The sequence below is a fragment of the Crinia signifera genome, chromosome 19 (genome assembly GCF_055691185.1).
Source record: "Crinia signifera chromosome 19, ASM5569118v1, whole genome shotgun sequence".
NCBI classification, from domain to species: Eukaryota; Metazoa; Chordata; class Amphibia; order Anura; family Myobatrachidae; genus Crinia; species Crinia signifera.
The window spans coordinates 112,590,166-112,609,735 of record NC_139226.1 but is presented as its reverse complement, the minus strand read 5'-3'; the positions used below and the strand labels follow the sequence as shown (position 1 = coordinate 112,609,735).

The window sequence follows — 19,570 nt, the reverse complement described above, 5'->3', positions numbered from 1 at the left end:
TTGTATTCCATCCGATCCAATTGTAGACTTCCGATAGTTCTGTCGTCGACTTGTTTCCCTGCAGAGACATAAACAGAAAGAACTTCCCAAACGTTAAGAGTATCCCGCCTCCCACATCTGTGAAGCTTCTACACTCTAGAGTGCTATAGTTTAACCCTCGCCTTACTGTCTTTTGACACTAGGTGGCGCTCTAATTTATTTAAGGGTATTTCTACCCTGTACTACCACACCTCTTTCAATTTAACCTCTATATCACTCCATATATTACAAATACAGTTTTCTGAGCCAGATAATCTGTGTTCTTCTTCGGAAAAATGTGACTAGAGGAAATCTGAGATATTCAGAATATTCAATCTCTCATTTTCCTCTTCTCTGTCTAATCACTAGGGACTATCAGTTACTTGACATCTGGACCTAACACTATCAATATTTTGAGATTTTTAAATCTCATTTAAAAACAAACACTGTAATATATCTCGTTGTCTAGGGGATGAAACTTTTTCAATGTTAGGTCCATACGCTCTCCATGCAATTAGGAGCAATAGGGGTTTCTAAATTCAATGTGTCACATTTGACCGGGTCCAATCACAGCTCTTTCTGGCTTAACTAAACAACAAACAGAAAAACAAATCTTTAGACACCTTACACGACATATGTCTGATTCTCTGAACCATTCAAAACAAACAATGACAATCAAATAAACAAAAGAGAGTACGTATAAACTAACTTTCATTTCTCCTTACTTGATTCCTAAGAACCTGGACTGACAATTACATCACATACAAGTCACCACTAGGTGGCTATTAACTTTTTAACCACTTCCCTATGCCTATGTGTTCACATACATATGTGTCATGGGAACTATATGTCATGTAATGAACAAGCATGTTTCAAAAACAAATTTCCTTATACGTCGTTACCCTGGTACCGAGGGCGGATCGTATGCAGTACTCCTTTGAATAGAACATGTTATCTTGTTCTCTACCTTTCCTCGTGTTCTCTACCTGTATGTCTTACCATAGTCTAAACCTTCATGTGTTCGCTGTAATATTGTGTTCTACTCTTAAATCTTTAATCTACTTGCTGAAAGGGGAGAAAGAAAGTTTAGGAGTCTTGCTGGTTACCGTTCTTCTTGTGCGACATCTCTGCTTCTCTATACCTGCAGCAGTTATTAACCTGGGGATGTAATTAACTTCAAATACAATTTGGCATTCTCAATTTATCTTGTTACCTTAATACTTATTACCTGAGTCAGTGTGAAACCAGTATACCTACTTCTCCAGCTGTGTCAATTTGGCGTCAACTGTACCTTCTCTTACCACTTGGGAAAAACAAACAGCATCCTCTCTGGCTGTTTGACTCCGCCTTACATTTGACTTCTCTCGTCTCGGAGTTGACAGCGGTCTTGAATATTACGTCAACACTTACTAATCCTTAACAAGGAGTTGACACAGGGTATAGGTTAGTCAGTTTCACAATTACATCAGACACTTTAGAATAACTGGTCCCATTATATACGAATGGGAGGGGTATTGCTATTTCCGCATTAACAGTCTAATTGCATCTTTGTCATCACTTTTCCTATTGCCATTTTCCTATACCACAGTTTTAAACAAACACTATGCCTCTTCTTACCTCGCGTTGATGAGAGCAGACATTATTTTCAATTCTTATTGTGTAATTCATCCGGTTCGAAGCTATCAACACTGGGAAATTCTAACTTGCTGCCTGTGTATTCTTTTTTCATTTCTTTTGGTAAACAACTGCTCGTTCACCGTGCTCACAGCACATAATAAAAGCAGCCGATCCTTTTGGCTGGCTTGCTTCCTCCCTAACATGCACGTTATCACAGCGTGACCCGTTATTACCCATAATTACAGGAATAAACGTTCACAGCTTAATAGATACCGGTGGGTTATTTAAGTTGAGAGCTCCCCAACCACTCACTTCTCCACACAGCAACACTATTCCGCAATCAAGCGTGAAGCCCACAATGCGAGGTAATGTACTCAATCGCCAAGTCTTTCAACTAGTAGCGAACTACTAGTCAACTTGCAAGGCGCGGCCTAATTTCTCCAGGGCACAACAAACTTGTTTTCCTGTGCCCTCAGAAACTGGATTTCTAAAGTAGCTAATCGGAAACAACTGGGTTCCGATGTATCTTCTTGTACCCTCCTAGCGGAATCAATTCCACTGAAGGGGCAGTTCCTATGTGTACGTCGGCACGTACACCCTGTCCTACCCTGGACTGTCCTACACTGGACTACACTGCGCTGAGTCGTGCCGTCACACACCCGTTCGCCTCAGTTATTTTTCACACTGGGCGCTATACATCTTACGGTCTTATGCTTAAACTTGAAATATTTCTGTACAGAAAATCTTCCTAGGCTGGTAGCTCTTTTACTGGATGTCACACGAGTGTTCCCTTGACTATCAATGGGAATTTAATCAATACTACTTGAATTTCTTGAATTTTGAACAATAATAAAAGAATCCTGTTTGTAACTCAACAGGAGTCTTACTCGATATGTATGAATTTATAATTATCACTCAATTAAGTATCACTACCCATCCTTGGGCATTTACCTGTACAGCGTACCTAGGCAATCACATGTGCCAGCACATGTGTCCATCACGCAAACAGTGTCTCACTGAGCGGCAGACGTTGACACCCATGTGTCCGAGTCCCGCCTTCTTTTGTATACTTTGCAAACCTATTTGCACTTCTATTTAACTTAACTCTTCAAGAAATCCAAATAGCACACTCTTTCTATAACATTTGTGGTTAGCAAGGATATGACACTATGAATTTAACACCTCTTACAATACTGTAGATATCTCACATTCACAGGGGAAAACAAATGCAATTTTACTCTTAACAGGCACAAACTCCACACAGTACAATACCTCTTACCAATTTTCATGCACTTATGCATTTGGGGTAACAGATCATAACAGGAGAAAAAACTTTTGTTTCTATTGTGAACTATTGAAACTGCAGTCTCCGGTGGGAGAGAAAGCAAATGAATGAACCATTCCTATTCAAATTTTGCCTTTCTAAGTGGAGTTGCTTTGTCTAAGTTTCCAGGTTAAAATCTATTGTCTCAACACCTTAATTTACATCTAAATACCCTCTGGCTGGCACTTTTAAAAGTTAAGAATCTTTTTCTGTCTTTTAGCCTGGAATAGAAAAGAAAAAATGTTATATATCATATTTGGTAATAATTACTTTCAGTTTCAGGTTTAATACTTTAGAGTAACATTTAAATTTCATACTGCTTGGAATTTGTTGATTTTTAACTGTACTTGATTTTTTCTATTGACTGGTATTTTATCTCTCTCTGCTTTTATCTTTCTAAAGTTAAAATACTTATGACTCAATCCTATCAATTATGGGAATGAAAGCTTACCATTAAACACTCTTAGCCACCTTGCCTACTATTCTCATTACCATATGTTGAAAGGTATACTAAAAATAAAATAAATTTATTTAGTAGAAATAGTATTTTTACCCAGAGTTCTTTGCAACATACAATTATACAATGGCTTTCTCAGGTTGAGATGGTCTGCAGTAAAATACCTGCAATTTATGGCTATACATTATTCCCTTATAATCCGCTTCTGCTGCACTTATAAAAGATGTGCATTTATTTAAAATTTGCACTGCTTATAAAACAATTCAAATTAAAAACAATTCAACCTGAAACAGCCCTTGCTAATCATATCTGACTATTATTTAAAAGATAAGCATCAAAAGGAGATACCATCACATGAGAAAAAAACAAATTATTATAACATATTTACTTATAGAATCGCATCTTGGTATTTAAATATAAATAAATGTTTTCCTTTTTGTCCCAAAGTTCAAATTAGAGCTTTGTAATACTACAGATCCAACACAGGCCCCTAACCGGCAGTAACATAGAAACACACAAAATGCACCAGAAAAAAACAAAAAAAAAAAACTTTTTCTTCTTTTCTGGTAGATGATCCCACACCTGCCGATATTCGCAAACCTGCGCATATCTGCACATCGTCAAATGCTTAATCCCGAGGACTGAGACCCCATCTATGGAAGTACATTTATTTATATATGCAAAGTCTATCTAATTTATTCATGTCGCACACAATCAATAAGCGAATGTCCAGATTTATAATCAATGAATATTATTTATGAATGTAAACAGATGAAACTGTATCATGGATTTCAAAATATAACAATACAGGTATTATAATTAATAGCGATTATTATGCCAGCATCCTTAAATACAATTAACCTCAGTGTTAAATACTGTGTGTGCGAATACAGCGCGGGAGGGGGCGTGGCTATGAAGAAGCAGCCATTTTAGATACCAAGTCTTTGTGTCCGCCATTTTAGATACCGCCGCATGGCATTCAGCCATCTTATAATAACTGTCGGCCATCTTAGACTCCACTACATGGCCCACAAAGGAACTTTAACAAAAGACTAATAACTTCCGCCTGGCAATCAAACATAAACTGACTGTACGTTCATTTGTCTTACCACAACATTTATTCCAAATTTCCTCTAACCTGCATCATGCAATACTCAAGATCCTGAATATAACTCGCACATTCAGCAAACACACTTTACCTGCAGCATACACAATTGAATATCATTTAAGCTACAATGTACTTCTCTGTACAGAACACCTAACTGGCACTATACAATCTATGGCCTTGCTATATCATACTCACATCACATGCCGTTACACACACACCATCCGAGCATCATGCTATCAACATTTGTTTCACATAAGTTGGTTTTATCCGATAGTTTATCTAGATATTCTCACATCATATTACACAAAGCAGTTACACTCATTAATACAAAGAGTCCATACATGCTCACGCATAGCCTTACACATGCGTTCAGATTCCTGCGTCCCTTTGAGAACAACTCACTGCCTTTCATACAAAGAGTTCATACAATATACTACAAACCTCCTTTGCAATCACACTAAGACACACAAGGGCCAGTCCACACATCAAGGTTAACCGTTTAACTACACAAAAGCCACACTGCAGGCCGGAGCCTGAGCACATGTTAATATCTGAAGATAAACTAAGAATGGAAGTTAACTACTCTTAAACTCTCTAACATAATCCATATTCCATAACCGGGGTCCTAGTACACAATACAATCGGTCCTACAAGTTTATACATTACTCAAAGTCATGTCCAAATCCATATGTAATGGAAGGAAACTCCCGGCGATACCAGACCCATCCTTTCTGCGTCTTGATCGAACAGCAACTGGCTATTTGGTTTTCTCTTGCTTCCCAAGAGAACTCTCGGGGGGAGGGGAGAATCTATTCATTCACATTTGCTTCAATAGCCTATAGACACGCCCCCTGATACTGTATTTCCTGGCTGGTTTACTGGTGTAAGGGAATGCTAATGACTTCATTTCTAATGCTGGTTTTTCTGTGACTAACTTATAATTTGTTATAACATGTGAGTGTGACATGATATGAAATTCTAATAACTATCATCTGACAGCTAGTGTAATTTCGCTCATTTAGAGACCAAGCATGACATTAAGGGCATGGTTATAATTATGATTATGGAAATTATATGCTGGGATAAATTAGGCATTGACACCCCCCTCCAAGCACCTTGCCACTGCAAGAACATCTCATGCGCTAGATGCGGCTTTTAACCCTTTCAATCCCCCGTCGCGGCCGAAACATCTCATGCGCCGGTTCCGGCTTTCACGCCCAAAAGCACCTCGTCGCGGCCAGAACATCTCATGCGTCGGTTCAGGCTTTAAGCCCCCAAGCACCTTGCCGGGGTGGGAACACTTCATTCACAGGTTCCAGCTTTTACCCTCCAGGCACACAGCCGTGTACGGAACAAGTTATTCAACCGTTCCAGTTTTCACATCCCAATCAAGTGTGAAAGTGTACAGAGGTGTGAAAGTGGTATGGGGTCTATTTATTATCACGTCATTTCTAACAAAGTAGGTGAAAATGACAATTTTCACCTACTTTTGTAGAAAATAAGTACATCACAGAGGCCGTAAAATCTCTTGTGCTGGTTTAGGCTTTTACCCCCCTCCAAGCACCTTGCCACTGCAAGAACATCTCATGCGCTAGATCCGGCTTTTAACCCATTCAATCCCCCGTCGCGGCCGAAATATCTCATTCGCCGGTTCTGGCTTTCAATTCCCAACCGCCGCGGCCGGAACATTTTTGCGCCGGTTCCGGCTTTCACCCCCAAAAGCACCCCATCGCGGCTGGAACATTTATTGCGCCGGTTCCGGCTTTCACGCCCAAAACCACCACTTCGCGGCCAGAACATCTCAAAGTCGGTTCAGGCTTTAAGCCCCCAAGCACCTTGCCGGGGTGGGAACACTTCATTCACAGGTTCCAGCAATTACCCTCCAGGCACATAGCCGTGTACGGAACAAGTTATTCATCCGTTCCAGTTTTCACACCCCAATCAAGTGTGAAAGTGTACAGCGGTGTGAAAGTGGTATGGGGTCTATTTATTATCACATCATTTCTAACAAAGTAGGTGAAAATGACAATTTTCACCTACTTTTGTAGAAAATAAGTACATCACAGAGGCCGTAAAATCTCTTGTGCTGGTTTAGGCTTTTACACCTCTCCAAGCACCTTGCCACTGCAAGAACATCTCATGCGCTAGATCTGGCTTTTAACCCTTTCAATCCCCCGTCGCGGCCGAAACATCTCATGCGGCGGTTCCGGCTTTCACGCCCAAAAGCACCTCGTCGCGGCCAGAACATCTCATGCGTCGGTTCAGGCTTTAAGCCCCCAAGCACCTTGCCGGGGTAGGAACACTTCATTCACAGGTTCCAGCTTTTGTTCCGGCTTTCAATTCCCAACCGTCGCGGCCGGAAAATTTTTGCGCCGGTTCCGGCTTTCACCCCCAAAAGCACCCCGTCGCGGCCGGAACATTTCTTGCGCCGGTTCCGGCTTTCATGCTCAAAAGCACCTTGTCGCGGCCAGAACATCTCATGCGTTGGTTCAGGCTTTAAGCCCCCAAGCACCTTTTTGGGGTGGGAACACTTTATTCACAGGGTCCAGCTTTTACCCTCCAGGCACATAGCCGTGTATAGAACAAGTTATTCAACCGTTCCAATTTTCACACCCCAATCAAGTGTGAAAGTGTACAGCGGTGTGAAAGTGGTATGGGGTCTATTTATTATCACGTCATTTCTAACAAAGTAGGTGAAAATGAAAATTTTCACCTACTTTTGTAGAAAATAAGTACATCACAGAGGCCGTAAAATTTCATGTGCTGGTTTAGGCTTTTACCCCCCTCCAAGCACCTTGCCACTGCAAGAACATCTCATGCGCTAGATCCGGCTTTTAACCCTTTCAATCCCCCGTCGCGGCCGAAAAATCTCATGCGCCGGTTCCGGCTTTCAATTCCCAACCGCCGCGGCCGAAACATTTTTGCGCCGGTTCCGGCTTTCACCCCCAAAAGCACCCCGTCGCGGCCGGAACATTGCTTGCGCCGGTTCTGGCTTTAAAATTCCCAATCGCCGTGGCCCGGTACATATTTTGTGCCGGTTCCGGCTTTCACCCCCAAAAGCACCTTGTCGCAGCTGGAACATCTCATGCGTCGGTTCTTGGCTTTAACCCGCAAAGTACCTTGCCAAGGTGGGAACATTTCATTCACAGGTTCCAGCTTTTACATTCCAGGCACATAGCAACGTACGGAACAAGTTATTCGTTGGTTCCGGTTTTCACAACCCAATCAAGTGTGAAAGGGTACAGCGGTGTGAAAGTGGTATATGGGGCCTATATGTTATCACTTCATTTTTACCAAAGTAGGTGAAAATTATTATTTTCATCTACTTTTGTAGAAAATACATTTTATTGACATTCAATAAAAAGGAAATGTAGACAATATCACTGATATCTCCTGGACAGATATCAGTCCTGATTTGGCTCGCTGTCTGTATAAAATAATATAAGGACCTAAATTGATCAAAAGTTAATCATAATGTATGGAAGAGGGTCTATTAAGAAACGTACATATTTGATAAATGTGTATGTATGCCAAGAAGATATTACCGCGCCTCCTTACCTGTTGTGGGTAGCTGCTCTTGCTAATCGACCTTTAGAATATGCTGTAGTAGAGATGAATCCACAGTAGTCCAGAGACGTAGCTGGATAAGTAGTTGACATCACAATTCATTCATGGAAAAGCCTACCTGAAAAAAAGAAGAAAGAGTCGCGATAATATATTCATGACATACATGCATATTTATTATTACTGTGCCTTACATCGTAACACACATGAATGCAGTACTGTACAGACAACACAAGTCATCCTTATCAGTCACTGCCCGAGCGGACTGTGGTGTGAAAGTGGTATATGGGGCCTATATATTCTAACTTAATTAGTTCTAAAGTAGGTGAAAATAATTTTTTTCACTTACTTTTGTAGGAAATACAGTAAGTACCTCACAGTGCCTGGAACATCTCATACACCGGTGCGCCAATTTAAGCTTTCACTCCCGAACCATTACGTTGCGGCCGGAACATTTCTTACGCCGGTTCCGGCTTTCACGCCCCAAAGCACCTCGTCGTGGCCAGAACATCTCATGCGCCGGTTCCGGCTTTCAATTCCCAACCGCTGTGGCCAGAACTTTTTTGCGCCGGTTCCGGCTTTCACTCCCAAAAGCACACCGTCGCGGCCGGAACATTTCTTGCGCTGGTTCCGGCTTTCACGCTCAAAAGCACCTCGTCGCGGCCAGAACATCTCATGCGCCGGTTCCGGCTTTCAAGCCCAAAAGCACATCGTCGCGGCCAGAACATCTCATGCGTCGGTTCAGGCTTTAAGCCCCCAAGCACCTTGCTGGGGTGGGAACACTTCATTCACAGGTTCCAGCTTTTACCCTCCAGGCACATAGCCGTGTACGGAACAAGTTATTCAACCGTTCCAGTTTTCACACCCCAATCAAGTGTGAAAGTGTACAGCGGTGTGAAAGTGGTATGGGGTCTATTTATTATCACGTCATTTCTAACAAAGTAGGTGAAAATGACAATTTTCACCTACTTTTGTAGAAAATAAGTACATCACAGAGGCCGTAAAATCTCATGTGCTGGTTTAGGCTTTTACCCCCCTCCAAGCACCTTGCCACTGCAAGAACATCTCATGCGCTAGATCTGGCTTTTAACCCTTTCAATCCCCCGTCGCGGCCGAAACATCTCATGCGCCGGTTCCGGCTTTCACGCTCAAAAGCACCTTGTCGCGGCTAGAACATCTCATGCGTCGGTTCAGGCTTTAAGCCCCCAAGCACCTTGCCGGGGTAGGAACACTTCATTCACAGGTTCCAGCTTTTACCCTCCAGGCACATAGCCGTGTACGGAACAAGTTATTCAACCGTTCCAGTTTTCACACCACAATCAAGTGTGAAAGTGTACAGCGGTGTGAAAGTGGTATGGGGTCTATTTATTATCACGTCATTTCTAACAAAGTAGGTGAAAATGACAATTTTCACCTACTTTTGTAGAAAATAAGTACATCACAGAGGCCGTAAAATCTCATGTGCCGGTTTAGGCTTTTACCCCCCTCCAAGCACCTTGCCACTGCAAGAACATCTCATGCGCTAGATCCGGCTTTTAACCCTTTCAATCCCCCGTCGCGGCCAAAACATCTCATGCGCCGGTTCCGGCTTTCAATTCCCAACCGCCATGGCCGGAAATTTTTTGCGCCGGTTCCGGCTTTCACCCCCAAAAGCACCCCGTCGAGGCCGGAACATTTCTTGTGCCGGTTCCGGCTTTCATGCTCAAAAGCACCTTGTCGCGGTTAGAAAATCTCATGCGTCGGTTAAGGCTTTAAGCCCCCAAGCACCTTGCTGGGGTGGGAACACTTCATTCACAGGTTCCAGCTTTTACCCTCCAAGCACATAGCCGTGTACGGAACAAGTTATTCAACCGTTCCAGTTTTCACACCCCAATCAAGTGTGAAAGTGTACAGCGGTGTGAAATTGGTATGGGGTCTATTTATTATCACGTCATTTCTAACAAAGTAGGTGAAAATGACAATTTTCACCTACTTTTGTAGAAAATAAGTACATCACAGAGGCTGTAAAATCTCATGTGCTGGTTTAGGCTTTTACCCCCCTCCAAGCACCTTGCCACTGCAAGAACATCTCATGCGCTAGATCCGGCTTTTAACCCTTTCAATCCCCCGTCGCGGCCGAAACATCTCATGCGCCGGTTCCGGCTTTCAATTCCCAACCGCCGCGGCCGGAACATTTTTGCGCCGGTTCCGGCTTTCACACCCAAAAGCACCCCGTCGCGGCCGGAACATTTCTTGCGCCGGTTCCGGCTTTCACGCCCAAAAGCACCTCGTCGCGGCCAGAACATCTCATGCGTCGTTTCAGGCTTTAAGCCCCCAAGCACCTTGCCGGGGTGGGAACACTTCATTCACAGGTTCCAGCTTTTACCCTCCAGGCACATAGCCGTGTACGGAACAAGTTATTCAACCGTTCCAGTTTCCACACCCCAATCAGGTGTGAAAGTGTACAGCGGTGTGAAAGTGGTATGGGGTCTATTTATTATTACATCATTTCTAACAAAGTAGGTGAAAATGACAATTTTCACCTACTTTTGTAGAAAATAAGTACATCACAGAGGTCGTAAAATTTCATGTGCTGGTTTAGGCTTTTAACCCCCTCCAAGCACCTTGCCACTGCAAGAACATCTCATGCGCTAGATCCGGCTTTTAACCCTTTCAATCCCCCGTCGCGGCCGAAACATCTCATGCGCCGGTTCCGGCTTTCAATTCACAACCGCCGCGGCCGGAACATTTTTGCGCCGGTTTCGGCTTTCACCCCCAAAAGCACCCCGTCGCGGCCGGAACATTTCTTGCGCCGGTTCCAGCTTTCACGCCCAAAAGCACCTTGTCGCGGCCAGAACATCTCATGCGTCGGTTCAGGCTTTAAGTTTCCAAGCACCTTGCCGGGGTGGGAACACTTCATTTACAGGTTCCAGCTTTTACCCTCCAGGCACATAGCCGTGTACGGAACAAGTTATTCAACTGTTCCAGTTTTCACACCCCAATCAAGTGTGAAAGTGTACAGCGGTGTGAAAGTGGTATGGGGTCTATTTATTATCACCTCATTTCTAACAAAGTAGGTGAAAATGACAATTTTCACCTACTTTTATAGAAAATAAGTACATCACAGAGGCCGTAAAATCTCATGTGCTGGTTTAGGCTTTTACCCCCCTCCAAGCACCTTGCCACTGCAAGAACATCTCATGCGCTAGATCCGGCTTTTAACCCTTTTAATCCCCCGTCGCGGCCGAAACATCTCATGCGCCGGTTCCGGCTTTCACGCCCAAAAGCACCTCGTCGCGGCCAGAACATCTCATGCGTCGGTTCAGGCTTTAAGCCCCCAAGCACCTTGCCAGGGTAGGAACACTTCATTCACAGGTTCCAGCTTTTACCCTCCAGGCACATAGCCGTGTACGGAACAAGTTATTCAACCGTTCCAGTTTTCACACCCCAATCAAGTGTGAAAGTGTACAGCGGTGGGAAAGTGGTATGGGGTCTATTTATTATCACGTCATTTCTAACAAAGTAGGTGAAAATGACAATTTTCACCTACTTTTGTAGAAAATAAGTACATCACAGAGGCCGTAAAATCTCATGTGCTGGTTTAGGCTTTTACCCCCCTCCAAGCACCTTGCCACTGCAAGAACATCTCATGTGCTAAATCTGGCTTTTAACCCTTTCAATCCCCCGTCGCGGCCGAAACATCTCATGCGCCGGTTCCGGCTTTCAATTCCCAACCGCCGCGGCCGGAACATTATTGCGCCAGTTCAGGCTTTCACCCCCAAAAGCACCCCGTCGCGGCCGGAACATTTCTTGCGCCGGTTCCGGCTTTCACGCCCAAAAGCACCTCGTCGCGGCCAGAACATCTCATGCGTCGGTTCAGGCTTTAAGCCCCCAAGCACCTTGCCGGGGTGGGAACACTTCATTCACAGGTTCCAGCTGTTACCCTCCAGGCACATAGCCGTGTACGGAACAAGTTATTCAACCGTTCCAGTTTTCACACCCCAATCAAGTGTGAAAGTGTACAGCGGTGTGAAAGTGGTATGGGGTCTATTTATTATCACATCATTTCTAACAAAGTAGGTGAAAATGACAATTTTCACCTACTTTTGTAGAAAATAAGTACATCACAGAGGCCGTAAAATTTCATGTGCTGGTTTAGGCTTTTAACCCCCTCCAAGCACCTTGCCACTGCAAGAACATCTCATGCGCTAGATCCGGCTTTTAACCCTTTCAATCCCCCGTCGCGGCCGAAACATCTCATGCGCCGGTTCCGGCTTTCAATTCACAACCGCCGCGGCCGGAACATTTTTGCGCCGGTTTCGGCTTTCACGCCCAAAAGCACCTTGTCGCGGCCAGAACATCTCATGCGTCGGTTCAGGCTTTAAGTTTCCAAGCACCTTGCCGGGGTGGGAACACTTCATTTACAGGTTCCAGCTTTTACCCTCCAGGCACATAGCCATGTACGGAACAAGTTATTCAACTGTTCCAGTTTTCACACCCCAATCAAGTGTGAAAGTGTACAGCGGTGTGAAAGTGGTATGGGGTCTATTTATTATCACCTCATTTCTAACAAAGTAGGTGAAAATGACAATTTTCACCTACTTTTATAGAAAATAAGTACATCACAGAGGCCGTAAAATCTCATGTGCTGGTTTAGGCTTTTACCCCCCTCCAAGCACCTTGCCACTGCAAGAACATCTCATGCGCTAGATCCGGCTTTTAACCCTTTTAATCCCCCGTCGCGGCCGAAACATCTCATGCGCCGGTTCCGGCTTTCACGCCCAAAAGCACCTCGTCGCGGCCAGAACATCTCATGCGTCGGTTCAGGCTTTAAGCCCCCAAGCACCTTGCCAGGGTAGGAACACTTCATTCACAGGTTCCAGCTTTTACCCTCCAGGCACATAGCCGTGTACGGAACAAGTTATTCAACCGTTCCAGTTTTCACACCCCAATCAAGTGTGAAAGTGTACAGCGGTGGGAAAGTGGTATGGGGTCTATTTATTATCACGTCATTTCTAACAAAGTAGGTGAAAATGACAATTTTCACCTACTTTTGTAGAAAATAAGTACATCACAGAGGCCGTAAAATCTCATGTGCTGGTTTAGGCTTTTACCCCCCTCCAAGCACCTTGCCACTGCAAGAACATCTCATGTGCTAAATCTGGCTTTTAACCCTTTCAATCCCCCGTCGCGGCCGAAACATCTCATGCGCCGGTTCCGGCTTTCAATTCCCAACCGCCGCGGCCGGAACATTATTGCGCCAGTTCAGGCTTTCACCCCCAAAAGCACCCCGTCGCGGCCGGAACATTTCTTGCGCCGGTTCCGGCTTTCACGCCCAAAAGCACCTCGTCGCGGCCAGAACATCTCATGCGTCGGTTCAGGCTTTAAGCCCCCAAGCACCTTGCCGGGGTGGGAACACTTCATTCACAGGTTCCAGCTGTTACCCTCCAGGCACATAGCCGTGTACGGAACAAGTTATTCAACCGTTCCAGTTTTCACACCCCAATCAAGTGTGAAAGTGTACAGCGGTGTGAAAGTGGTATGGGGTCTATTTATTATCACGTCATTTCAAACAAAGTAGGTGAAAATGACAATTTTCACCTACTTTTGTAGAAAATAAGTACATCACAGAGGCCGTAAAATCTCATGTGCTGGTTTAGGCTTTTACCCCCCTCCAAGCACCTTGCCACTGCAAGAACATCTCATGCGCTAGATCCGGCTTTTAACCCTTTCAATCCCCCGTCGCGGCCGAAACATCTCATGCGCTGTTTCTGGCTTTCAATTCCCAACCGCCGCGGCCGGAACATTTTTGCGCCGGTTCCGGCTTTCACCCCCAAAAGCACCCCGTCGCGGCCGGAACATTTCTTGCGCCGGTTCCGGCTTTCACGCCCAAAAGCACCTCGTCGCGGCCAGAACATCTCATGCGTCGGTTCAGGCTTTAAGCCCCCAAGCACCTTGCCGGGGTAGGAACACTTCATTCACAGGTTCCAGCTTTTACCCTCCAGGCACATAGCCGTGTACGGAACAAGTTATTCAACCGTTCCAGTTTTTACACCCCAATCAAGTGTGAAAGTGTACAGCGGTGTGAAAGTGGTATGGGGTCTATTTATTATCACGTCATTTCTAACAAAGTAGGTGAAAATGAAAATTTTCACCTACTTTTGTAGAAAATAAGTACATCACAGAGGCCGTAAAATCTCATGTGCTGGTTTAGGCTTTTACCCCCCTCCAAGCACCTTGCCACTGCAAGAACATCTCATGCGCTAGATCCGGCTTTTAACCCTTTCAATCCCCCGTCGCGGCCGAAACATCTCATGCGCCGGTTCCGGCTTTCAATTCCCAAACGCCGCGGCCGAAACATTTTTGCGCCGGTTCCAGCTTTCACCCCCAAAAGCACCCCGTCGCGGCCGGAACATTGCTTGCGCCGGTTCTGGCTTTCACGCCCAAAAGCACCTCGTCGCGGCCAGAACATCTCATGCGTCGTTTCAGGCTTTAAGCCCCCAAGCACCTTGCCGGGGTGGGAACACTTCATTCACAGGTTCCAGCTTTTACCCTCCAGGCACATAGCCGTGTACGGAACAAGTTATTCAACCGTTCCAGTTTCCACACCCCAATCAGGTGTGAAAGTGTACAGCGGTGTGAAAGTGGTATGGGGTCTATTTATTATCACATCATTTCTAACAAAGTAGGTGAAAATGACAATTTTCACCTACTTTTGTAGAAAATAAGTACATCACAGAGGCCGTAAAATTTCATGTGCTGGTTTAGGCTTTTAACCCCCTCCAAGCACCTTGCCACTGCAAGAACATCTCATGCGCTAGATCCGGCTTTTAACCCTTTCAATCCCCCGTCGCGGCTGAAACATCTCATGCGCCGGTTCCGGCTTTCAATTCACAACCGCCGCGGCCGGAACATTTTTGCGCCGGTTTCGGCTTTCACCCCCAAAAGCACCCCGTCGCGGCCGGAACATTTCTTGCGCCGGTTCCAGCTTTCACGCCCAAAAGCACCTTGTCGCGGCCAGAACATCTCATGCGTCGGTTCAGGCTTTAAGTTTCCAAGCACCTTGCCGGGGTGGGAACACTTCATTTACAGGTTCCAGCTTTTACCCTCCAGGCACATAGCCGTGTACGGAACAAGTTATTCAACTGTTCCAGTTTTCACACCCCAATCAAGTGTGAAAGTGTACAGCGGTGTGAAAGTGGTATGGGGTCTATTTATTATCACCTCATTTCTAACAAAGTAGGTGAAAATGACAATTTTCACCTACTTTTATAGAAAATAAGTACATCACAGAGGCCGTAAAATCTCATGTGCTGGTTTAGGCTTTTACCCCCCTCCAAGCACCTTGCCACTGCAAGAACATCTCATGCGCTAGATCCGGCTTTTAACCCTTTTAATCCCCCGTCGCGGCCGAAACATCTCATGCGCCGGTTCCGGCTTTCACGCCCAAAAGCACCTCGTCGCGGCCAGAACATCTCATGCGTCGGTTCAGGCTTTAAGCCCCCAAGCACCTTGCCAGGGTAGGAACACTTCATTCACAGGTTCCAGCTTTTACCCTCCAGGCACATAGCCGTGTACGGAACAAGTTATTCAACCGTTCCAGTTTTCACACCCCAATCAAGTGTGAAAGTGTACAGCGGTGGGAAAGTGGTATGGGGTCTATTTATTATCACGTCATTTCTAACAAAGTAGGTGAAAATGACAATTTTCACCTAGTTTTGTAGAAAATAAGTACATCACAGAGGCCGTAAAATCTCATGTGCTGGTTTAGGCTTTTACCCCCCTCCAAGCACCTTGCCACTGCAAGAACATCTCATGTGCTAAATCTGGCTTTTAACCCTTTCAATCCCCCGTCGCGGCCGAAACATCTCATGCGCCGGTTCCGGCTTTCAATTCCCAACCGCCGCGGCCGGAACATTATTGCGCCAGTTCAGGCTTTCACCCCCAAAAGCACCCCGTCGCGGCCGGAACATTTCTTGCGCCGGTTCCGGCTTTCACGCCCAAAAGCACCTCGTCGCGGCCAGAACATCTCATGCGTCGGTTCAGGCTTTAAGCCCCCAAGCACCTTGCCGGGGTGGGAACACTTCATTCACAGGTTCCAGCTGTTACCCTCCAGGCACATAGCCGTGTACGGAACAAGTTATTCAACCGTTCCAGTTTTCACACCCCAATCAAGTGTGAAAGTGTACAGCGGTGTGAAAGTGGTATGGGGTCTATTTATTATCACGTCATTTCAAACAAAGTAGGTGAAAATGACAATTTTCACCTACTTTTGTAGAAAATAAGTACATCACAGAGGCCGTAAAATCTCATGTGCTGGTTTAGGCTTTTACCCCCCTCCAAGCACCTTGCCACTGCAAGAACATCTCATGCGCTAGATCCGGCTTTTAACCCTTTCAATCCCCCGTCGCGGCCGAAACATCTCATGCGCTGTTTCCGGCTTTCAATTCCCAACCGCCGCGGCCGGAACATTTTTGCGCCGGTTCCGGCTTTCACCCCCAAAAGCACCCCGTCGCGGCCGGAACATTTCTTGCGCCGGTTCCGGCTTTCACGCCCAAAAGCACCTCGTCGCGGCCAGAACATCTCATGCGTCGGTTCAGGCTTTAAGCCCCCAAGCACCTTGCCGGGGTAGGAACACTTCATTCACAGGTTCCAGCTTTTACCCTCCAGGCACATAGCCGTGTACGGAACAAGTTATTCAACCGTTCCAGTTTTCACACCCCAATCAAGTGTGAAAGTGTACAGCGGTGTGAAAGTGGTATGGGGTCTATTTATTATCACGTCATTTCTAACAAAGTAGGTGAAAATGAAAATTTTCACCTACTTTTGTAGAAAATAAGTACATCACAGAGGCCGTAAAATCTCATGTGCTGGTTTAGGCTTTTACCCCCCTCCAAGCACCTTGCCACTGCAAGAACATCTCATGCGCTAGATCCGGCTTTTAACCCTTTCAATCCCCCGTCGCGGCCGAAACATCTCATGCGCCGGTTCCGGCTTTCAATTCCCAAACGCCGCGGCCGAAACATTTTTGCGCCGGTTCCAGCTTTCACCCCCAAAAGCACCCCGTCGCGGCCGGAACATTGCTTGCGCCGGTTCTGGCTTTAAAATTCCCAATCGCCGTGGCCCGGTACATATTTTGTGCCGGTTCCGGCTTTCACCCCCAAAAGCACCTTGTCGCAGCTGGAACATCTCATGCGTCGGTTCTTGGCTTTAACCCGCAAAGTACCTTGCCAAGGTGGGAACATTTCATTCACAGGTTCCAGCTTTTACATTCCAGGCACATAGCAACGTACGGAACAAGTTATTCGTTGGTTCCGGTTTTCACAACCCAATCAAGTGTGAAAGGGTACAGCGGTGTGAAAGTGGTATATGGGGCCTATATGTTATCACTTCATTTTTACCAAAGTAGGTGAAAATTATTATTTTCATCTACTTTTGTAGAAAATACATTTTATTGACATTCAATAAAAAGGAAATGTAGACAATATCACTGATATCTCCTGGACAGATATCAGTCCTGATTTGGCTCGCTGTCTGTATAAAATAATATAAGGACCTAAATTGATCAAAAGTTAATCATAATGTATGGAAGAGGGTCTATTAACAAACGTACATATTTGATAAATATGTATGTATGCCAAGAAGATATTACCGCGCCTCCTTACCTGTTGTGGGTAGCTGCTCTTGCTAATCGACCTTTAGAATATGCTGTAGTAGAGATGAATCCACAGTAGTCCAGAGACGTAGCTGGATAAGTAGTTGACATCACAATTCATTCATGGAAAAGCCTACCTGAAAAAAAGAAGAAAGAGGCGCGATAATATATTCATGACATACATGCATATTTATTATTACTGTGCCTTACATCGTAACACACATAAATGCAGTACTGTACAGACAACACAAGTCATCCTTATCAGTCACTGCCCGAGCGGACTGTGGTGTGAAAGTGGTATATGGGGCCTATATATTCTAAATTAATTAGTTCTAAAGTAGGTGAAAATAATTGTTTTCACTTACTTTTGTAGGAAATAAGTACCTCACAGTGCCTGGAACATCTCATACACCGGTGCGCCAATTTAAGCTTTCACTCCCGAACCATCACGTCGCGGTCGGAACATTTCTTGCGCCGGTTCCGGCTTTCACGCCCCAAAGCACCTCGTCGTGGCCAGAACATCTCATGTGCCGGTTCCGGCTTTCAATTCCCAACCACCGCGGCCGGAACATTTTTGCGCCGGTTCCGGCTTTCACTCCCAAAAGCACACCGTCGCGGCCGGAACATCTCATGCGCCGGTTCCGGCTTTCAAGCCGAAAAGCACATCGTCGCGGCCAGAACATCTCATGCGTCGGTTCAGGCTTTAAGCCCCCAAGCACCTTGCCGGGGTAGGAACACTTCATTCACAGGTTCCAGCTTTTACCCTCCAGGCACATAGCCGTGTACGGAACAAGTTATTCAACCGTTCCAGTTTTCACACCCCAATCAAGTGTGAAAGTGTACAGCGGTGTGAAAGTGGTATGGGGTCTATTTATTATCACGTCATTTCTAACAAAGTAGGTGAAAATGACAATTTTCACCTACTTTTGTAGAAAATAAGTACATCACAGAGGCCGTAAAATCTCATGTGCCGGTTTAGGCTTTTACCCCCCTCCAAGCACCTTGCCACTGCAAGAACATCTCATGCGCTAGATCCGGCTTTTAACCCTTTCAATCCCCCGTCGCGGCCGAAACATCTCATGCGCCGGTTCCGGCTTTCACGCCCAAAAGCACCTCGACGCGGCCAGAACATCTCATGCGTCGGTTCAGGCTTTAAGCCCCCAAGCACCTTGCCAGGGTAGGAACACTTCATTCACAGGTTCCAGCTTTTACCCTCCAGGCACATAGCCGTGTACGGAACAAGTTATTCAACCGTTCCAGTTTTCACACCCCAATCAAGTGTGAAAGTGTACAGCGGTGTGAAAGTGGTATGGGGTCTATTTATTATCACGTCATTCCTAACAAAGTAGGTGAAAATGACAATTTTCACCTACTTTTGTAGAAAATAAGTACATCACAGAGGCCGTAAAATCTCATGTGCTGGTTTAGGCTTTTACCCCCCTCCAAGCACATTGCCACTGCAAGAACACCTCATGTGCTAAATCTGGCTTTTAACCCTTTCAATCCCCCGTCGCGGCCGAAACATCTCATGCGCCGGTTCCGGCTTTCAATTCCCAACCGCCGCGGCCGGAACATTTTTGCGCCCGTTCAGGCTTTCACCCCCAAAAGCACCCCGTCGCGGCCGGAACATTTCTTGCGCCGGTTCCGGCTTTCACGCCCAAAAGCACCTCGTCGCGGCCAGAACATCTCATGCGTCGGTTCAGGCTTTAAGCCCCCAAGCACCTTGCCGGGGTGGGAACACTTCATTCACAGGTTCCAGCTTTTACCCTCCAGGCACATAGCCGTGTACGGAACAAGTAATTCAACCGTTCCAGTTTTCACACCCCAATCAAGTGTGAAAGTGTACAG

The 19,570-nt window shown here is 45.6% G+C and overlaps 1 long non-coding RNA gene across 2 annotated transcripts in view; it reads right to left on the bottom strand.

Annotated features, from left to right (window-relative positions):
• The window catches only part of LOC146042051 (uncharacterized), a 58,148-nt gene that overhangs the window by 32,809 nt on the left and 5,769 nt on the right, over window positions 1-19,570 (bottom strand). For both annotated transcript variants that reach the window (XR_014463721.1, XR_014463722.1), the window contains exons 3-4: window positions 17,733-17,859; window positions 8,083-8,209 (exon numbers count right to left, since the gene is read on the bottom strand). This is a non-coding gene — a long non-coding RNA (uncharacterized LOC146042051). The remainder of the gene's footprint in view (window positions 1-8,082; window positions 8,210-17,732; window positions 17,860-19,570) is intronic.